Source organism: Canis lupus, chromosome 6 (genome assembly GCF_003254725.2).
Source record: "Canis lupus dingo isolate Sandy chromosome 6, ASM325472v2, whole genome shotgun sequence".
Lineage (NCBI taxonomy): Eukaryota > Metazoa > Chordata > Mammalia > Carnivora > Canidae > Canis > Canis lupus.
The window spans coordinates 72,508,148-72,527,777 of NC_064248.1; the positions used below are offsets into that span (position 1 = coordinate 72,508,148).

The following is a 19,630-nucleotide window of genomic DNA, read 5'->3' on the forward strand; positions in this document are numbered from 1 at the left end:
ACAGTGCGCTTTTGCACTGAGTTCTACATGCCCCATATTGGCAATTGCTGTTGCTTACTCTGTGTTTGTATACACTTTGGCCTATCTGCTTATTTTCAGAACTTCATCATTTTGATTTTGCTATGACATTTACATTTCACAAAGATATGCTTTCTTTTGTGATATAGCCTGATGTGCTTTTTGAAACTTGAGCTAGAGATGCCTGGGTGGCTCAGCGGTTGAGTGTCTGTCGGCGGCTCAGGGCCTGATCCCAGGGTCCTGGGATCGAGTCCCACATTGGGCTCCCTGCATGGAGCCTGCTTCTCCCTCTGCCTATCTCTCTGCCTCTCTCTGTGTGTCTCTCATGAATAAATAAACAAAATCTTAAAACAAAAAAACAAACACTTGAATATATGAATATTGAATGAATATAAATTCATTTATATTTATTGATTTGGCAATCAATATATCAATTGTATCCCTTGCCTTCATTTCAGTGTATCTCTGAAATCTGATGTCTTTGCCACTTGTGAAACTCCTCCCCAGGATTTGCTGACCTCTGACCTGTTTCTCTCCCTTTGCTCCTGCCCCATTGGCAGCCTTTATAATGAATAGAGATTATATTTAGCTCCCAGCTTAATTGAAATGGAGTTTGTGGTTTGTTTTGACAAAATTTTGAAACCATTTTTGTTATATTTTTAAATAAGTAATGCATACACATGGTGCAAAATTAAAAAGCTGTGAAAATGAAAATTTTCACATTGTCCCTCTGGCTTCCAAATTTCAACCCCAAGTGAAATCGTCTTACTAATTTTTAAGATAATCTTCCAATAACTGAAACTTTAAATATATAGAGTGAAATCCACAGATTTTAAGTAGATAGTGCTGTCAGTGTTGACAAATGCATAAATGTAAATTATGCTCCCATAAAAATAAAGAATGGCCTTTCCCAAATTTCACTTATTTTCAACCCCAGTAATCTGTCTTCCCTCTGAGAGAAGCCTACAGTTTTGATTTCTATTACCCATTAGTTTGTCTCTTCCTGAGCTTCATATACATTGAAGAATACAATGTATATTTGTTCTTTTTTCTCAAACTGAACATAATGTTGAGATTCATCAGTGTTGTTTTAGGTATCAGGAGTTCCATTTTATCGCTAAGTAGTATTACATTTTTCAAATATCCCACTATTTATATTCTTTTGTGTGTGTATTTCTCTTTAATATATAGATCAATATATATTTGTGCTGTTATCAGTTTTAGGCTATTACATTAAAGTTGGATTACATATTTCTGTAAACATTTTTATGGACATATATTTTGATTTCCTTTAGGTAAAGACCTATCAGTGGAATTTCCTGGTCATAGGATACATGTATGTTTGATGTTGTATGAAATTGATAGGCTTTTCCAATAGTTGTTCTACTTTATTCTCCTACCACCTATGCATGGAGGTTCTAATTGCTCCATATCCTCGCCAATATTTGGTCTTGTTGGCCTTTTAATTTCCATTATTCTAGCAGGTGCAAGTAGTACCCTATCGTGGCTCAAATTTGCATTTCTCTGATGACCAGTGATACTAAACACTTCTCAAATACTTCATTGTATTAGTTTGCTAGAGTTGCCATAAAGAAACACCACAGACTGGGTGGCTAAAACAACAGGAGTTTATTTTCTCAGAGTTCTGGGAGTTAGGAGTCCAGGATTCACCCTGGATTAGCAGGTTTGGTTTGTCTGTGTCTTCTCTCCACTGCTTCCTCCTATGCTCTTTCCTCCATGCAAGGGCACTCCTGTTGTCTCTGTAACCAAATTTCCTGTTATCTGTGTGTCCAGATTTCCTCTGATTGGATTAGGGCCCATTTCAATGACTTTATAAATTACCTTTCTAAAGATGGTGCGTTCAAATACTATCACATTTTGGGGATTAGGGCTTCAACACACTAATTTTGAGGGAGTGTAATTCAGCCCATAACATGCATTATGAAGTGTCTATAGAAGTCTGAAAATTTTATTTTATTACTGAGCTATAAATATACTTATATATTTATATATTCTGAAAACAAGTTTTTTGTTAGATAGGATATACAGTGAATATTTCCTCACCATCTGTGACATCTTTTTATTTTCTTGATGGTTCTTTTGAAAAATAAGAGTTCGTTTTTACATTTTGCTGAAGTCAAATTTACCTTTTTTTCTTTTATTGTTAGTATTCTGGATGTTGTCTAAGAAATCATGGCATCAGTGTCTTAAAAATATTCTTCTGTGTCTTACATTCAGAGCTATGAGTCTTCTCAAATTATTGTTTGTCTATATATGAGATAGGGTTGAAGGTTTCTTCTGGTTGTTCCAGAACCACAGGTTAAAAATATTTTCCCTCCACTGAACTGCTTTGGTATCCTTGTAGAAAATCAACTGAAAGTAAAAGTATGGGTTATTTCTGGACTTCTGGTACCTATGGTTAAGTTTTATATCCTTATGACTATCATACAGTCTTAGAAACTGGAGCTATTTAGTAAGACTTTAAATCAGACAATAGAAATTCTCCAATTTTGTTCTTTTGATATTTGTTTGGCCATCCTAGATCCTTAAAGTTTCCATATACATTTTAGAGTCTCTTTGTCAATTCCTCAAAAAAATTTGCTGGGACTTCAAATGGGAAGGCATTAATTTGTTGGATCATTTTAGGGAGAATTTAAATCTTAACAATTAGGGGCTTTCCAATTCATAAACATAACATATCTCTTCATTTATTTAGGACCTTCTTAACTAAAATTAGCATTTCGTGTCAATTTTTAGTGTAGGTGTTTCACTCATCATTTGTTAAATTTATGCCACAGTACTTTATATTTTTATATATCCTAAGTGATGTATATTTTAAAGTCTTTTTTCCAGATTTTTGCCAGTATAAAAAATTGATTTTTATATTGACCTTCTGTCCACTGATTTGCTAAAATGTTATTGTAATTACTGGGGTTTATATGTGTGTGTAGATTTTTTAAAAAGTTTTTCTGCACATATAATCATGACTTTCTCTCTCTCTAAACTTTATGCTTTTTCTTTTGTCTCTTATACTGGATAGGATCTCTCGCATATTATAGAATGGAAGAAATCCACTCTGTATTTCTCCATTAATTATGTTATCAGCCATGGCTGTGTATGTGTATGTGCACATTCATATGTATATACTTATAAACACACATAAATTTAATTATACTTGACCACATTAAAGAATGTTTTTATTTCTTCCCAATTTGCTGAAAGTTTCTTACATGAAAATTTTGAAAAAAACCCCACTATTTTTGTTAAATGGGTTTCTGCATTTATTGGGATAATCATATCATCTTTAATCATCTAGCCACTTGCTTTAATGGCTTTTTGGAAAACAAAACTAAACTTGGAGTCATGAGCTAAATCCCACTTTGATCATGTTAATTTATTCTTTTTATATACTGTTGAGTTTTATCTGCTAACAGTTTGGTTTTTTAATGTCTATGTAGACAAATTATGTTGTTCTGACATTTTATTTTCTTATATATATTATTTAAAATCACATTATTTTCTTATAATACTCTTATGTGGCTTAGTATTTATGTCAGACTTCACTGACATAAAGCAAGTTGGTAAGTCTTCTCTATTTCTTGTGTAAAACTGGCTTTATATCATCTTTATATTTGGAAGAAAATTCACCAGTGAAGTCATCTGGATCAGGCATTTACTTCATAGAAATATTTAAATTATAAATTTACTTTCTTTAGCAGATTTAGGGCTAATAGAATTTCCATTTTTCCTTGTTTCAACTTGAGTAGTGTTTAGCTTTCAAATAATGTATCAGTTTTATTTAAGTTGTCAAATGTATTGTCTTAAATTCTTTATGCCTGCAGGATATGTCAAAATGTCATATCTTTACTTCCTGATATTCATAATTTGTGTTTTCTCTAAAATGTATTTTTGTGACTGCAGGTTAACTAGATGGTTATTGATAATAATGATCTTTCCAAAGCAGTGACTGTTAGTTTTATTCATTTTGCTCTATTCTTTGGTCTATTTTATTTAATTCTTCTCATATATTTATAATTTTCTTCATTCTACTTACTTTGGCTTTACTTAATCTTTTTTTAAGCTTCTTACATTTATCAATAAGATCAATAATTTTAAGTATTTCTTCTTTTCTAATACATTTAAACTATAAATCTTCCTTTAGAAATGTGTTAGTAGCATACTATCAATTTTGATGTTTTGTTATCTTTATCATTCAGTCCAAAATATTTCTTAAGTCTCCTTGTGTTTTCATTCTTTGGCCAGTGGGAAATCTAGAAATATTTTGCTTAATTTTCCAAGTTATTTCTATAAGTATAACAAACCATTCAACTTGTTATTCTTTTTTTTTTTTGCATTCAATCTTCAATCGTCTTTTCCTATTTCTATTTACTTCATTCAGTTTACCTTTTTATTTTGAGATAGATTTATTTGCAGTTGCAACTGTACAGAGAGATGCCATGTACCCTTTATCCAGTTTCCCCCCTATGATAACATTTTCCAAAACAATAGTACCTATCACATCCAGAATGTGGACATGCACACACGGTGCATATACAGAATGTCTCCATTGGTACACAGAACTCTCATTCTCCCCTTTCTTTTATAGCTACTCCCTTCCCACCCCACCCCTGCCTAACCTCAGAGGATCACTATCTCCTTACTGTTTCCATAATTTTGTCACTTTAAGAGCGTTACTTAAATGGAATTATACAGTAATTTTTCTTTTAAGATGGCCTTTCTTCACTAAGCCAGTTCTCAAAGAGCACATTTCTTTGGAGATCCACTCAGACCGTTGCCTAGATGAGTATTTTGTTGTTTTTTATTGCTGAATAGTATTCCATGAAAGGGATGTACCAAAGTTTCACGCTTTGGTGGAAACCTGAGTTGTTTCCAGTTTGGAGCTATTAACAAATAAAGCTGCTATAAACGCTTGTGTACACCTTTTTGTCTGAACATAGGTCGTTATTTCTTTGGAATAAATGCTCAGGGGTGCAATTTTGGGGTTATACTGTAGTTCTTTATGAAGCTGCTGAATTGTTTTTGAAGAATGGCTGTACCATTTTATTTTCTCAGCAGCATTTTATGAGAGATTCACTTTCTCTTCATCCTCCAGCATTTTGTTGATATGTGTGTATATATATATATATATATATATATATATACACATTATGTATTAGTATTCTCCTTGGAGTATAGTGATATCTTAACTCTCCACTTACTCTCTCCATGGGGAGGAGTACCTTGCTGGTTGGTGAGAAAATTCTGGCTCCTACTTGGCATTCTCTGACACTACCCTAGTTGGATCACCTTATTTCAGCTTCACGAAAGTGGAAGTCCAGGCTCTTCACTTACCCTTTGCTAACAAAGATTGAGGGGAACCACAGTTTTCTTTCTGTGTTGTTTGGCTAGAGTGATTATGTCTAAGACATCTCTGTCTTACTAAGCTGCCTCTTAACTAGTTCTTTGGCTAGAGACAGTAGTTTTCATTGAGGCTTTTCTTTTCTGCTCCTGTCTTTCCAGGTTGCTAGCTTTTTCAGCTCCTGTTTTAGATCTATGAGGCAAAAATAAAAACTCCAAAAAATTACTGTTATGTCATTTTGTGGGTGCTGAGTCATAGTCTATCTTTGTTCTAGCTTTCATAGACTTTTTGTGTTTATTTAATAAATTATTTTTAATGTTTTTAGTTGTTTGTAATGGAAGAAATAGAGAAAAGTGTTTTTATCCCATCTTCCTAGAAGCATAATGTTCATAACCTTTTAATTAAATTAAGAAACAAGGAAGAATGAGTTTTTATATTATTTCTAAAACAAAAATCCTTTTACATAGGCCTAGGCTTTCCAGCTATCGATTTGGCATCATTTCCCTAAGGATCTCTTAACCAGCCATAGCAGTTTCAGTGATGGGTGAGAAAATGCATCCAGCAACAGTGAATTGAATAGTAACCGAATGGTGATAAAATGGGCAACAGTGATGCTTGCATATCACTTCACTATTAATTTGATAATGATTATTTGCTGTTTTGTTGTTGTTTTGTTAATTTTAGACTGTTCATATCCTTAAGAATTATGAAAGAAAGAATTAAAGGATAGGGAGATAGGTCTCTGAAGAGGTATATTTAGAGCACAGAATAACACTTGCCTTCTAAAACAGGAAAAATAAAATAGGATGTTTTTTGATGTAGATATATACTTGTGGGTGGTGGATGAAAAATTTGGAATTCTTGTTATCCCATGTGACAGAAAAATCTTCTTCTTCTCTGAAGTAAAAGTCAAAAACATCTGCTAAACATGAACGTGAGGTACAAATGTCTTAATGAGACTGGGGAAATTTTGGAATAATTTCAGCTGGAATTGCCAAAGGAAGCAAGACAGAGGCAGATTACAGGCTTCTTCGTCATAACCAAGGGCCCAAATGAAGTTGGGGACTACAATCCTATAGTGACATTAATCCACTCAGTTGTTTTTGTTTTTTCCTCAATGTTAATTATGCCAAGTGAAAGGAGAGAAAATAGGCAGTTGGGATGATAAAGAGTTTCAATTTTTGTAGGAGAAATTGGAGAAGATATTAGAATGTGAAAAGGCAATTTATGGAAATTGTTAATAATGTTAAATGCTGCAGAAACATGATGGTTCATGAGGGATTGCCATGCACCTTCTACTGCCCCAAATCATGAGATTTTAAAATGTTCATATTCTCCAAAATGGCAGCAGGATATTTATTAAAGCATGCCACTTACCTCCTATATTCCAAATAACAATACCAAAGCATCTTTTTGTACATCTTTTTATTGATATTCACACATTAAAGAGGGCAATTACTTTCATTTAGACATGTTAGTCTGAAAAAAAAAAGGAATAAAATATTTTGCATACAGAATCTTTCTCGATGTACAAAGGGGTTATATCCTAATAAATCCATCATAAATTGAACCTTAAATATGTTCAGAACCCTCACGTTGGCCTGCAAATGGGCAAAATCATCTAACACAAAGCCTATTTTATCATAAAGTTGAATATCTCATGGAATTTGTTGAATACTATATTGAAAATGGAAAACAAGATGATTGTCTGGATACAGATTGGGTGTTAATGTATCACCTGTTTACCTTTGTGATCCTGTGGCTGACTGGGAGCCAGAATTCGCTGCTGCTGCCCGGGATCATGAGAGTATTATACCTCATATCTCTGACCTGGGAAAAGATCAAAACTCAGAATTCAAAGTGCAGTTTCCACTATATGGGTATCATCTTCTCACTCCCATAAAGTTGAAAAATCAGAAGTTGAACCATTGTATTGTTGGACTGTTCTGTTACTAGTCTTAGCCATGGTTTTCATAATTTAAATCTAATCTTAACTTTATACATTCATAAATAGCATTTAGATTATGATCTTGCTATATTCACCTCAGCTGAGCATCCTCACAAGGCTGTCTTAGAAAGTGCAGGATTTATGCTTGGATGTTCCATACACTGTGTTGAAAAGTTCACGTGTATCACTTAGTATACTCGTTATCATTGTTCTTAGAAATATTTACTGTTCTGTGCTTGAGTAAGCAATTTTACAGGTTTAATAACTTACCTAGGACTGGCATATTTTTAAGTAATAATCACAGTAATCAAACCCTGTCTCTTTGTCTCTGAAGTCAGTGCTCTTCCAACCTTATCCTACCAACTGCCTCTCATTTTGTATTATCATCACATATTATTTTTTAATAATAAAAAATACTTTAGAAAAATCTTGCACCATATTCCACTTCAAGATTCTTCTCAATATTTTTCTTCTATGTTGAGTACTTTACTTGCCTACATTTAAGCATCATCTCCCTAACCCCTGTTCTCCAGTTCCTGTCGTCAGGAGCCAAGGCAACAATATTGAAACCCATGGTTCTATAAACAGAAGTTTAAAAATACTCTTATAGAGTGAAAGGGCTGGGCCTTCACAAATATGTCCAAAGTTGGACATTTATAATCATTTATGACCATTCTCTCCTTAAGAATCCAATACATTCAAATTCAAAGACGAAGTCATTTAAAAAAATAAAGTCATTCTTAAAAAATAATTTCAGATTTCCTTATTTAGAATTCTCTTTTAAGCCTCTAATACATGGTTTTAATTTTCTCCCATGATGGAGTATCAATATTGTCCTTTCAGGGCAGGGTTTATTTTCCAAAGTCTCATTCTTACACACATAATAGCTTATATTTACTAAGATCTTACAATTTGTCAAAAGAGGGACTAATGTGGGGTCACTTAAACTCTTCTGGGCGTGGAATACCCGTAGCTGTAAAAAAATGAGAATGCAACTGTAAGACAACATTTGTTTAAGCATTTATTAAAGTTGTTTATACAAAAATAACTTGGTCTACTGTGGAGCTGTGCTTTGCATCTCTATCTTTTGAACATGAGCCGTCATTGTTAGTGATATCTGAAACTGAGGGGAAAAGTTTGCATTTGTTTCTTCTGAATTCCTTTTTTTTTTTTTTTTTTTTTTTTTTTTTTTTTTTAATGAGCCGGTACTGTGTGCAGGGCCCACTGCTGATAGGAACTGGATAGAATTCTTGAATCATTTAGTTACTGTCTCAATAGGCAAAACTGCCCGGTGGGAGTGATGATTAGGAAAAAAACAACGGAGACAGAACAGTCATGGGAAAACCCAACCCATCCTGGGTCTTTACTCCTGTTGGGCTCTCTTGTCCCTTCAGAGAGCTGGCGCTTTAATCACACAAGCTCTTTGTTGAGTGACAGCCATACTAGAGAGGCAGCCAAGTTGAATGATGCACGAGCCTCCCTCTCATCATGTACCCACAGCATCAACCACAGGAGATACAGTCCTGAGAACGAATAGTATGAACCATGCCTCCCAGGCTGCTAGGTGTTATTTATAAGGAAAAATGAGGTAATTATTTCATGCACACTGGTAGGAAGTGGGGCAGTAAAGAAAGAGAATTGTCACTATAATACACAATTATTTTATGATTTTCTTATTCCTAATTCCATGGATTTTATAATCAAAAAGAAAGATAAATCCAGACTTGCCCCTGAGACACAACTCTGCATTTTGGAAGACGTCTCAGAAAGAAAGAAATTACTGGCTGTATTTATTTTTCCCCATGATGTGCTGACATTGGAGCCACCAATTTTTAAAACATATTATATTACAGATAGAAAGAGGCTGATTCCCTTATTCAGAGATATGAGCAATATGGAAAAACTAACATTTCTATGGAAGGTCATTGAAAATTGAACAGGGCTTTTTTCCCAAGGGAAGAAAGGGAAATGAAATTTTAGGATCAAAAAAGTCTAATTTATGCAGTGATCCTCACATTACACAATATGTAGAAGATAAACAATAACTTTTGACTAAATGCACTTGAAGTTGTGTGAACATCAACGTAGTTTTGTAAATCTGGAGAAAAACATATGATGAACAATTTATAAAAAGTTTTCTTCTTTTAATGAAGCCTACAATAATTACCTTCTCATTGAATGCTTTATCAATAAATTAACACAATGATACTATTGTATTTACCTTCCTGACCTCAATAAATTCATAGCGATTTATATTAATAAACAATTAAAATGTTTATAATATCAAAGGTTGTCTCCCATCTCTTCGGTTCCAATTCACACCGTCTCACTGAGTAAAGAATAAACATAGAGAAAACATACAAGTTAATGTCATTTCAACATGAGTGAATCAGGATTTATAATTATAGTCTGAGGATCAAAAAGCAAAATAAAATGCACACGTGCACACACACTCTTTCATAAGATAGAAACGGGTCAGTTCTTGCTCAAACAAAACAAAAATGGTTTCCGTAGGAACAGGAATTATGTAAAAGCTCTATTTGAGAGTTTCTTTCTGAGCCTCTGCTTGCAGATGAGCTTGCATTGAAAATCAGCTATTGCCTCTTTCAAAGTTGACAGGTACACTCAAGCAGGTAGAGAAAAATGCCAACAGGTAATAGTATGTGCATTGCTCAGGAATGCTTGCACATCAGAAATGATTTGTATCACTCTTTCCCCAAACCGAGCAATCCTTTAAATATAATTGTATTTAAATTAAAAAAAGAAGATAAAAGGAAAATATCTCTGAGCTTTGTTTTCGTCAATACACCTAAGACATGGAGGAGGGGCTCTGAGGTAAATACTTGTGAGTATTGGCTTGAAAGGTTTTCCCTAAAACAAAAGTGGGAAGGCTCTGCATGGTGGCTACGACTATTGTGGTGGCAGGAGGCTTTTGAGTGAAATAAAATCTAACTGGTGGGATAAGTGGAGATTTCGTAGTGCCTTAACTGTAGGGAAGTTAGTGGACATCCGTCAAGCTAGGTTAATGGTGGGTGAATGGAAAATAGTTTAAGGTAATTTCCTAAATGGCAAGCTATAGTAGGTATAGATTTGCATAAATTGCAAAATGCATTAAAAAGCTCTTTTTTTGGCCACATACATGTTTTCTCATGACTTCTTTCGAATCCGTAAGAAAATTAGTAGCTGCAAAATTATATCCATTCATTGTGGACCCTGGGAACTACTTGGGAAGAGCAGTAGAATTAAATGGACTTCTGCGCTTAAGCCAGATTGGCCCATGCTTTTATTTCTTCATGTTTAATTTACCTATTTGCCATGAAGTCAAAAGCACATTTGGTTAAAAAAATGGTAATAATAAAAAATAAAATCAGGGATATTAAGGGAAAAGGAAAGTTTTAGGATAAAGCATAAGATGGTATGGATTTAGGGTAGATGTGTAGCATCCTATATTTACCTAATACTCACTGATTTAAGAGAGCTGTGGCATCCAGTGGGGGATGTGGAGTGCCAGGTGGTGAGAGAGAGAGAGATACTTGACTGGCATGCAGTCCCATATGCATAAACACTGCTTGGATTGAAATCTCAGCCCAACAAAGGGGTTTCAAAGTAGAAATAGGCATTATTTCACTATTTTCCAGAGGAAAATGATATTCAAACTAACTAAGAGATATAATCATCAGTATTTAATGTTAAATATTTTTTCAGCCAGTAGACTGAAGAGTGAATAATATTTATAAAATCACATATTCTTTTTATCTTTCCATATATACCTGGAACTATACAAAATCAATAACAAATGTCTTCTATTTATATATTAACTAGACTAGTGGTGCTTCTACTGATGAAGGTAATATGATAAAGGTGATACAGTAAAGACAAGTGGCACTTTATCATATGTGAGCTCCATCAGGATAGACAATTTTTTCTCTTTTCCTTTTAATAACAGTTTCTTGAGCATTAAAAAAAGGTCTAGTACAGGATGTTTGTTGAGGGTTTACTTTAATTCGACATATAGCATGACTCTACGTATATCTGAAATAAATACTACCATCATTTTCATCTTGCTTTTAGTATTCTATTGCTTTACTACTTCTACCTAGGCTAGGATTTGTGATTTTTATCATGTGTGATCATGTATGTATAAATAGCCTCCTGTGATTGGGTTTGGTTTTTGGCTCCTGGTACTGTTATCAATTCCCAAAGGCAGACACATTGATTTACTTTTTTTTTTGGAGGGGGGTGGAATTCCAAGTTTCTTATAGGGTATCATATAGTCAGGACTTAATAAAGATTCATTGAATGAATTCTTTGAGTGCTAGGAGTATGGAACTCAGGTTCCAAATAGAATCAAATCTTTTTAAGTTCAAACACTGTATATTAAGAATAGTAACTAAAAATATTGGCTTTGAGGTCAAAATTATAGCATTCATCCCCAGGTTTTTGCCGTTTACTAGATGGGCAACAGTGAGCAAGTTAATTAAATTCTATGTCCATTTTTAAAACTTAAATGTTGAATTATAATAATATCTATCTAAAAATCTTGTTGAAGAATAAATGAAAAAAAAATGAAAAAAAAAAGAATAAATGAGGCACTATATGCAAAATTCTTAGACTGGTGCCTAGAAAGTAGTAAAGTGCTCAATTCTGTTAGCTACCACTGCTTCTTTTATCCTTGATGGTACCTGAAAAAAATCCTGGACGTATAATTCCTGTGCTCGGATAAATCTGGCATTAAATCTTTATTTTATTTCTTTCTAGTCACATGACTTTGGAGAGGTTACTAAGCCTTTCTGAGCCTGCTTGCCCTTTGTAAAATAGTATTATCAGTAATGAAAGAAATCCCTATTATATTTTAGGCACACAGTGCTATAATGCTATAATGCTATAATGGTGAGTGCCCATGTTTTCTTTATTTTTCAATTTGGCCATATATCATGCCAGCATTTTTGCCTGTTATAGATGGATAATATGGTGTAAGGTTGAGAATCTGTTCCTCACAGCTATCATATCTTCCCTTAGAGCCAAAGTTGCTACTGGGATCATGGTAGGACTCATTTTTCTAGGACACTGATGTTAATCTGTTTTCATTATGAACCAAGAATTTCAGAAATATCTGGTCTGGGAGTCAAAGTGTTGCCTGCTTGAGAAGACCATTGGAGGATGTCCTCTTTCCTTCCCCTCCCTCCCACGCCCTGTTATGTCTGTCGATCATGAGCATTCAAATATCCATACCATTATTTTCATGGAGGTAATTATTGGACACAACTATCCTAGCTTTTTAAAATCTCAAGTCACTCTTCTCTTCAAAGATTTCTAGACTGGTGAACCTTTCAGAACCTTAATACATCAAAGAAACCTCTTAATACAGAAATGAATGTTCAAAAGCAGACAGAGGGGGAAAAGATTACTGTGAGAAGCCATGTAGGACACAGAGTGGAGCATAATCCATATTAGTCATTGGTGACTAAGCACGAGAGCATTAAGTCTCAATTCCTATCCTGAAAACAAGTAAAGCAATACAAATGAGCTTTAGCACATACACGAAGAACACTTCCGAGAAAAAGGATTTTTCGAATATATAATTAAAATTTGGAAAAATCTCAATCCCCACTTTGACTTTCCCATTTTACAGATTGAGTAACAGTGTCCCAATTCATGGTCCCGTCTAAGGTCACAAACTTAGTTTACTAGTGGGAATTTAACTAGACCTCAGTTCTTGTATTATCTATATTCTTTTTTTAAATTAATTTATTATTACCTATATCCTTAGCAAATTAGGGAAAGGGAAAGGATTGAGAAAGAGATTAGCAGAATTATCACCATGGCCTGACTATCTAAGATGTCCTTCAATGAGCTTTGCTGTTCTTAAATATATCAATTCTTCCTTTCAATCATGGTCAGCCTCTAGTAACCCAGTTCACAGCTTCTCTCTCTCTCTCTCTCTCTCTCTCTTTTACAGCAATTCTCTTTGAAACAATTTATTCAATTGCTCTGCGAAGGCATTGGGCTGTTTGTCTTTAAGCAAAGTTTATTGATATTACTTGTAACTTAATGCTCTATTTCTCTAACTGCTTTGAAGCCAAAGACATAAAGACACATCAATTCTAGATTTTTAAGGACTCCCATTCAAATTTCTGGTTTATTCTTTGGCTCTCTTACCCCTTCTAGTGGATGACCACCATTATACATAGTCTTATTAAGAAGAATAATTTGATTCTATTTTGTGGGGAAATTGCCTGTGCCTTTCTCATTTTTTATTACTTGATGTTTATTTCCATTAAAGAGAAGTACAGTTTTGCTATAACCACACCTCTTAAACAACACTCCAGCTTAAGTGTGCTGGGCTTTATTTATTTATTTATTTTTGGCTTGGTTTTTAATATTATCTTTTAACATTCAGGAATTTTAAAAAATATGTGCTCTCACAAGCTTTTTAAAAAAATCATGATATTGTCTTAATTTTAAATTTTCTTTAAAATTATTAATTGTCTGGGAAGATTGAAAGTATTTCATGACTTTTGTATTCTGCTCTATATCTTATACAGTTCCTTCATATATAATCTAAGTCTTACAATGGCCTATCAAGGTAAACAGGTCAGTCACCGTCTTCTACACTACAGATAAAGAAATTAAATTTAAGAATTAGCTGGGCTTTCCAAAAGCCAAAGAAAAAGAATATTCAAACTCCAGTCTTTCGATTGCATTCCTTATTTGTTTCTAAGCACATTGTTCTAATAAACAAAGGAAATGACAAAGATGCTTTTCAAGAAAAACACCCAACAGTTTAATTTTTGACCTGCAGTTACCATCTTGAGGAAAGCGGCATCATTTCTGGTTATGTATGACATATCTTTGCTGAAGCTTGTCCTTTGCTATTGTGTGTGTGTGTGTGTTTCTCTCAAAAAGGAGAGAAGAAACTCATAAAATGTGGTTAATTCTCACTGTAGTTGAAAGGCAAAGGTTGTAAATCAAGTAACAATAGGGTGCAAATCATTTCACATTGATAATAATAAGGGATGAGCTTAATTATTGAAGAATTACCCACTTCAGAAACAAATTGGTAAGATAGTATGGGGAACCATTTTCCTGTTCTCATAAATAAATTACTGCTTTGAATACCTTGTTTGACACCTAGAAAGGAGAATGGAAGCATTCACTTAATTCTGTGATGTGTGACATTGAGTAGTTGATGAAAGCAGTTTTCACTCTGATTATGAAAGGGTAAGTTTGTTTCAACAGTGGAGCGCTATTTCCTTGGGGAGGTGGATGGGTCATCTTCTTATAATGAGTGATAAACAATGGACTTAAAATGAGACTGCACTTAGAAATATAGTAAACACCAGCATGAGGGGCAGTGGAAACAACTTTGGAAAATAGAATCAGCCTCCAACTATTTAGCAACAGTGGATTAGAGGTACAGATGGTTTATGTGCTAGCTTTATTAATAATTTGGAAGACAAAGTAGATATGAAGTTGGTCAAGTTTACCCATTATACTAAGGTTCTGAAAGTAAATATTTCAGATGATGGTGAGAAACTCCAGATGGAGTATTAGATAGTATGCTCTCAGAAAATGTCAGACAAGCTTAAAATAGTATATGTGGTTAGAAATGGCCTCAGCTATGTATGTGCACATTTTTAACCTTGTGACAGTTCAATCAGTCCCTGTAGGGGCTAAAGCCAAATAGGTGTTTAAAGTGTGGCAATAATGGGAAATAAAAGTACTTTGATAGAAACTCATAATCCAAATGACAGCTGCCATTATCCCATGATGTCACTTCTTTTTTTTTTTTTAATTTTTATTTATTTATGATAGTCACAGAGAGAGAGAGAGGTGCAGAGACACAGGCAGAGGGGGAAGCAGGCTCCATGCACCGGGAGCCCGATGTGGGATTCAATCCTGGGTCTCCAGGATCGCGCCCTGGGCCAAAGGCAGGCGCCAAACCGCTGCACCACCCAGGGATCCCCATGATCTCACTTCTTAAAAGGAGTGCCCTCCTTTGCTTGTGAGTATTCCAGAGAGAGTAGGTGTTTCAAGATAAGAGGAATACATAATGCTAAAAGATGGTTGCAAGCCAAATACAAACCATTTGTAAACATCATAGTTATTTAGTGAGAGCAAGCATCCTTGATTGAGATATTATGTTCAAAACAATGGGAGGAATATTTTTTATCCTATTATCTTCAATATTTGACCAAAGAATACCTAATTCAAACTAAAATTAAATTATTTGATTAAAAAATTATAGGCCCTCTACCATGAAATAAAATTTGAGAGGAATTTAGCACCACAATTATCAACTATGTTTATTCTACTTAAACATACTTGATTAGATGATCACCTCTATTTGAAAATATCAGTCAAATGTGGGTTTAAGAAATGTCTCTCATACACACAGAATTACAGTTAGTACATTGACCCCTTATATTTTCATGTGCCTGTCTTCTCTCAGGCATTCAACCAACTTGTCTGGAGAAATTGCTATTTAACTGTGTACACAGGCTCAGATATGGATAAATTCTATAAACAGCATTGGTAATGTAGTGTGTGTCAGACCCTGCATTTGGTTCTGAAAATATAAGACTAGGTTCTTGCCCTTTGAGAAATCTTCAGATCATAAGATGCTTAATCATATTTCAGTGTAATACAATAAATGTTCCAAGAGACATAGATGTTTTAAGATGCTTTGGAAACCCAGAGATTATACCACTTAACCCATTCTGAAGTAAAAGAAGGGAAAATTTTTTTGAGGGGTGAGTTAAAATTTAAAATATGAATTGGGTATTTCACATGAGAAGTAGATAAGTATGTTCTATGTGAACTCCATGATGTGAAGAATGATGCAATGTTACATAACTCCAAATGGAATTTATATTCCATTTATGTATTATATTATGAAAGTGTAAAATGTACATCTATGTGTATGTGTGTGTATCTGTAGATCTATAGAGGGGTGTGTGTGTGTGTGTGTGTGTGTGTGTGGTGTGACCTAGGAGGGTAATAGAGGCTTCTAAGATATAGTTTTGTCATTTATGGAGGGCAAAAAACTTAAAAAATAGTTTGGACCCTCCATGATAAATGTTCTTTCTTCTAAACACACTCCGCAAATTTGAATCCTGGGAGCCTTAACAGGCTTGTTCTATCTCATCTTGACTGCTGTGAAATAGTCTCAGACCTGACACGTGGAAAATATCAAAAAGTCTCTTTGGCTCATTTCAGGATGAAGGTCACATCCATATTAATTGCCCTTATAGTGAAGCCTTCCTGGAGGCCACCTGTCAGCACATCTGGAGCTCATGTTGCTGCTGCTTCCAACACGGCACCATTTCCATCCCCGCTCTGACTTCAAAGACCCATCAAGGTTGATGGTAAGGACCTGGGAAGGGACACAGCCGAGATTTACTGGCCCAGACTCAGGTCTCTCCTCGAATACTAATCTTCCCTTTTCTCAGTTTCAGGACCTAGCCAAAGAGAGGTCATTTAAATTTGATATTTTTGAAAATGCCCTTTGGACAGATACTTACTGGGGGAAAAATGTTATTTGATTTCCCAGGTTTCACTCAGGTTTTAGTTTTTTAAACATGAATCAAAATGATCTGTTTTACATACCAATGAAATAAACACCATTCCTTCAGGGAGCCCACCATGCATTTGGGTTCAGTGTTAACATTGCGACTTTTGTCTTTCAATGAATCATGTAGGAATAAAGAAATAATACATATGGGAGTGTTACTGAGTATTATACGCCCCTTTCTGAAACCCAAACTCAGACCCAGCAAGATGAAGTATCTATTGAATTCTAAGAGACAAATGAATATCCCAGGACAGAGTCACATCTCCCTAACTTGAGTCTGTGGGAGACCAAAGGAGTTTTCGTTGGAGTTCTCTTAGAGGATTAATTCCTTCTCCAAATGGCTAAACCCATTGCATTGTTGATTGTCTTTGATCACTTATTTCAAGCTCACTGTTAATGCATGTGATGTGGGGAAGAAGGAATAGTCCTTGAGGAAAAAAAGAATGTGGGAAACATGAGTAGTCAAGTAAGGAGATTTTCTTGCTCCAAGATTTCTTACAGTTTTTGATGTCTGAACCTCAAAAGGTACGTTTTGGAGAAACATTTCCTTGTTTTATTTTGCTAAATTACCTGTTTTTTATCTGTTTCATAACTAAATTATTTCATAGAACATGCTTTAGAAAATCTACTTAGCCTCTGATATTCAAATAGATTCTTTTCATGCGGTTCTCGGTGCCTATTAACAACCTTCTGGAGACAGCATCACTAAGTCTATTATTACCTGAGGCCAGTATTGATTGTTCAATGTCCAACACTGTCTTAAGCCCAAATTTTGCCTTTTTTTTTTAAACAACATCCCTTAATTATGGACAGTCTGTGGCCTACATGGTCCACTGACTGAAGTCTTATGTTTATATTATGTTGAGGAGACAGTTCATGAAGAGAAGAGAATAGTATTCTGAATGGTGCTCAATTGCCATGAAGAAAAATAAAGAAAAGTAATCAGTGAAAAGAGTGAGAGATGAGTTACTATTTCATATGACGAAGCCAGAAATTGTTCCTCTAATGAAGTGATGTTTGGACAGAAACGTATCAGAAGTATATAATGAAATGCTGATAATAGGTAGCAGTAGATTAGGTTGGCCTCGAGGTAACTTTATTATTAAAGTGAAACATTATTATTGTTTTTCAGGACCACCATTAGGATCTATTTAAGAATTGCAGTACAGGTATATGATTATTTTCATAGTCAAGTTCACTTATCTGGAAAGGTATAAATACTTTTTTTCCCTCTTTAAAGACATACTAAATTATTAACAAAATGCTAATTGGTACCACTCTGATTTTCATTCAGTGGAGTTATAAATCTATACTTAAGCAATTCTTAAAAAAAAAAAAAAAGGATTTCTCAATTCAATGTATGCTTTTCTAAATACTCTAAGAAAAGTCAAAGTTTGATTGCATGATTTCTTCCATAGGACAGGTTTTTTTCTCTGAATCAGAATCATGGGTTTCTACCTTGCTAAAATGATATATGCATTATTGAAGAAAATTAGTATTACTTTATTTTTCTCCCTATGGAAATCCCTATAGTCCACATCTGTTCTATTACGATTTTTCTTTTATTTTGAACATTCTCGTATTTTAAAGTCATAATAGTAATAAAAAGAACAGTAAGAACAGCTTAGTTTACTTTGTAGGTGACATTATTGTTTTGTATATACCTCTCGTCGAAGTAACTCCTATAATAAACCCATAATCAATATATTCTTGAACAATGACCATGTGCTGTTGCTGTCCATAGTGCTGAGATTACAGAGCGCTATAGACACTATAGGACCCTTCTTTCATGGAGTTTCTATTCTAGAGTAGACAGATGGTAACCGGTCACATGAAGTACTACTGAATTTTTTCTTCTCTACATGAGGAGACTGAGGCAAGTTGAACTTAGGTTTGCGTCACTTTAACGCCTGTTATGTCATTTCTGCATCTTAAAAAGGAAAATAGAGGGATGCCTCTGTGGCTTAGTCAGTTAAGCATATAATTCTTGATTTTGGCTCAGGTCATGATCTCAAGAGCCTGAGATGGAGCCTCACACAGGGATCTGCGCTGAGTGTGGAACCTGCTTCAGACTCTCTTCCTTTCCCTTGGCCCCTCCCCTGACCCTCTCTCTCGAATAAATAAATAAAGTCTTTAAAAAAAGGGGGGGGGGGAGTAGAAAGACTCATAAGTAAGCTGAGAGCTCATTTAAGTATTGGCCCCATTGTGTGAATAAAGGCATGATACCAAGTTCTAGAATAAGAAGTTTTCATAAGTCACTGGTTCCCCAGCTTTAGTTTGGAAAATATCACTTGAGGTACTGGTTTAAAATAAAGATGGAGACGCCTGGGTGGCTCAGTGGTTGAGCGTCTGACTTTGGCTCAAGGCGTGATCCTAGGGTCCCCGGATTGAGTTCCACATTGGGCTCCCTGCAAGATCCTGTTTCTCCTCCCTCTGCCTGTGTCTCTTCCTCTCTGTGTATGTCTCTCATGAATAAATAAATAAAATCTTTTAAACAATAAACAAAAAATAAAGATGTCTCGGCTCCATATTCAGACTGGAGTTCTGTCATAATCTGCATTTTTAATAAGGATCTCAGGTGATTCTGATGCAGATGGCTTATGAGGCAAACTTTGTGAAATGTATTTGATAATAGTAAGGTCTGCGCGTTCTAAGGCAGACAGTCCGTAATTAAACTAATGGGTCCATCAGACAAGACAGGCGTGAACAGGGCCATGGAAGTACAGCATCA

The 19,630-nt window shown here is 34.7% G+C and overlaps 1 long non-coding RNA gene across 1 annotated transcript; it reads right to left on the reverse strand.

The window, feature by feature from the left end:
• Positions 1 to 6,942: 6,942 nt before the first annotated feature.
• LOC112679132 (uncharacterized) lies at positions 6,943 to 9,803 on the reverse strand. The gene is made up of 3 exons (XR_004816672.2): positions 9,547 to 9,803; positions 8,235 to 8,298; positions 6,943 to 7,207 (listed from the first exon to the last, which is right to left on the reverse strand). It is a non-coding gene; the product is annotated as an uncharacterized LOC112679132 (long non-coding RNA).
• Positions 9,804 to 19,630: the final 9,827 nt, after the last annotated feature.